General features: G+C 46.5%; 1 long non-coding RNA gene across 4 annotated transcripts; it reads right to left on the reverse strand.

Annotated features, from left to right (window-relative positions):
- Positions 1-923: 923 nt before the first annotated feature.
- On the reverse strand, positions 924-2,532 carry LOC115268709 (uncharacterized). Of its 4 annotated transcripts, XR_009996787.1 has the most exons (5): positions 2,081-2,532; positions 1,922-2,017; positions 1,729-1,863; positions 1,562-1,668; positions 924-1,502 (listed from the first exon to the last, which is right to left on the reverse strand). It is a non-coding gene; the product is annotated as an uncharacterized LOC115268709 (long non-coding RNA). The 4 variants fall into 4 exon arrangements; XR_009996786.1 differs by having other exon boundaries at positions 924-1,668; XR_009996785.1 differs by having other exon boundaries at positions 1,562-1,863.
- Positions 2,533-2,892: the final 360 nt, after the last annotated feature.

The raw sequence follows: 2,892 nt of genomic DNA on the forward strand, positions 1-2,892 counted from the left end.
TTTTTCCTGTATCATAGTTTTAAAAAGAAGAAAAAAAGAAGCAAAAAAATAAATAAAAAATAATAATAATAGAAAATATGTAAAATTGTAATTCGTTTTGTGAGATGTGATTTTTTTCCGATTGCACTGAGGGGCTTGATATCATTGTGAAAGTCGCTTAAAAATGTATGACATTTTACCGCATTGTTTTTAGCAAAAGCAATAAAAAATATATATAAAATGACGCAATATTTATAACTCGATCTATAAAGTATTGGTATATGTATTTAGCTTTTGCAAAATAAGCTTTCAAGAGTAGAGAAGAAAGCGAATGTAGTGTATAGATGCTTATTATTATGAAAATTTTATATAATGTGAGATGTGTCTATTTGCAAAGCCAGTATTGATTTTGGTGTACTCGTATAGTCGGGATACGTTCCACCCGTTCCACCAAAACCAACCATGAACGGCTCGCGTGCTGTCTGCATGAACGAGAGCTGTCATTCGCGTCGCGTTCGGAGATGGTTGGTTGGTGATACACATACAAACACACATGCATACAGGCGGCTCTGTGTACAGCGTTGCGCGAATGAAACTGGGTTGATGAACGGTAGGAAAGAGTTTCGCCGGCATATATGAATGTTTGTGTTGGTGTGCATGGTGGGTATGGAAAGAAGCGGGCTGAGAGTAGTTTGAAGTCTGGCGTTCAGTTTGTTAACGACTTTTGGGACGAACGAACGTCTCTGAAAATAAATTAGGTTTTTTTGGTCGGATTTTGCATTTTTTGCTAGATTCGACTTGTGTAAACCATGAGTTTACTACAGAAAGTACTTACAGGCTTATGTGCCTGAGGGTTGCGAGCGCGTACCGTACCATGTCACACGACGCTCTCTGCGTCATTACTGGTATGGTGCCTATCAGCATTCTTATCAGTGAGGATGTTGTAAATTAGTCTTAGCTCAAAAATCAGAGCTTGACACACTCCGGCTAGCTGTCAACATATGCCCAAAATTGCCACAAACTCAAGCCACATACATGAACAAAAGCGGCTTTATTTGACTCGATGTTTATTACATTGGGTACTACTTCCCCCTGGCTCTTCTCATGATCTTACATGCTAATGTTAGTACTCACGCAAACATTCTCTTGGGGGCCCCCGAACACCTTGGTGCGCCGGCGATGACTAGTGCCAGCTTCTTCTGGTCTTGTCGGCGCCATCCGATTCGACTGCATCGGAGCTGCTCTTCCTATGATTCCGCTGCTGTTCTTCGTCGGCCACAGACAGGCCGTCCAGTCGGCGATTCCATTCCGCTACTAATCTTCGTCGGCCCCTGCGAACCCTCCGGCTGTCGATTCCGTTCCGCCACCGATCTTTGTCGGCCACCGGCAAACCGTCCTGTCGTCAATTTCGTTCCGCCACTAACCTTCGTCGGCCACCGGCGAGCCGTTCAGCTATCGATTCCGTTCCGCCACTGGGATTACCGGCTACCGGAGTGAATTGTGGATCAACAAAAGAAGGGATCCTGGTACAAAAGGATCGTTGTTTAATTGCGTACGGTTTGTTGGTCATAAGAAAAATAACGGTTTGGCCGATCCCTTCTTCTTCTCAGTCTAGTCGAGGCGCAAATGAGGCGACTGGAATGCACCAGCACTTGTTCGATGTCGTCGGTAACCTCCGGGTGGGGATATCTGCTAGACGGAATAAAATTGTTGAATGTGCCTATTTGCTTTCCGGCACGCATGACTCACGTATTCTGGAACAGATCAGGCTCCCGGTTTCTCCCCGATTTCGTCTTGTCGATCGGTGGCAAAGATCGAGAACTGTGCCCGTTGCACCGAGCTTCTCGTTGGTTCACGATTTGCCCCCACGGCACGTGTATCTGTCTGTCAAACGAGATGTTCCGGTGAGCTGTTGTATCAATCTTTCCCCTTTTAAACTTACACGTGTTCCCGTAACCGTCGGTAGCAATCGCCCTTCAATGGCCGATTTTCTTCGCCCAGCGCACATTCGCGACCGCGTTCCACCGCTTGTCGGTTCCTGGTCGAGAAGAAATCATGCTAAATTTTGCACCTTTTCAGCACACTTTTTCCTGCGACCTACCGTTTTGTTATCTGCTCGTCGCGGCAGATTTCGTCCTCGGACGAATGTTTTTTCCCGACGATTTTCTATCTCACAACGATTTCCCGGGGAACTAGTCGGCGCAGTGAACTGTGATGCGAAGTGGTTTTGACTGCTCTGTGACTGACGAAAGGCGGAAATTGGAGTGACGTTTTGACACCGCAGGCGTCACGTTGTCTGCCTGCGAGGGTTCGGTTGTTGTTTACTCGCCGAACGGTTCGCCGACGAGGGGTGTTCAACCGGTTTTATCGATACGTTTTTCCCAGATGACAACCGTTGTTTGCGTTTATTCGTTTTTTGCGTGAGTACTTCTCGGCTTAGTTTAAATTTTTAGTTTTTTGTTTATTTACATAACTTTCTACTGAACTATAGGGCGAACCAATCGAGCCTGAAGTAATTACCCTTAAGAATTTAGTGGCTAAACGAAATCTAATGTAACATGGAGTGCTTCGAAATGCGCGGCTTAAGAGGCATACTCAGGACTGCCAGGATGGCCTCCATGGTCAAATGGCAGCGCGCGCGGGACAGTTCCACCAAAGGCAGGTGGACCTATAGGTTGATACCGAGAGTAGATAGTTGGATTAATAGGCGCCATGGGGAAGATACATTCCACCTGACACAGGTCCTTACAGGTCATGGTTGCTTCCGACAGTATCTACACCGTTTCGGGCATGCGGATTCTCCCGAATGCCCAGTGTGCAATGGTTTAGAGGAAACGGCGGAACACGTTTTGTTCGTGTGCCCGCGTGACCGCATGCTTGCCACATGCGGGGAGGACACAACTCCGGACAATT

Source organism: Aedes albopictus, chromosome 1 (genome assembly GCF_035046485.1).
Source record: "Aedes albopictus strain Foshan chromosome 1, AalbF5, whole genome shotgun sequence".
Taxonomy (NCBI): domain Eukaryota; kingdom Metazoa; phylum Arthropoda; class Insecta; order Diptera; family Culicidae; genus Aedes; species Aedes albopictus.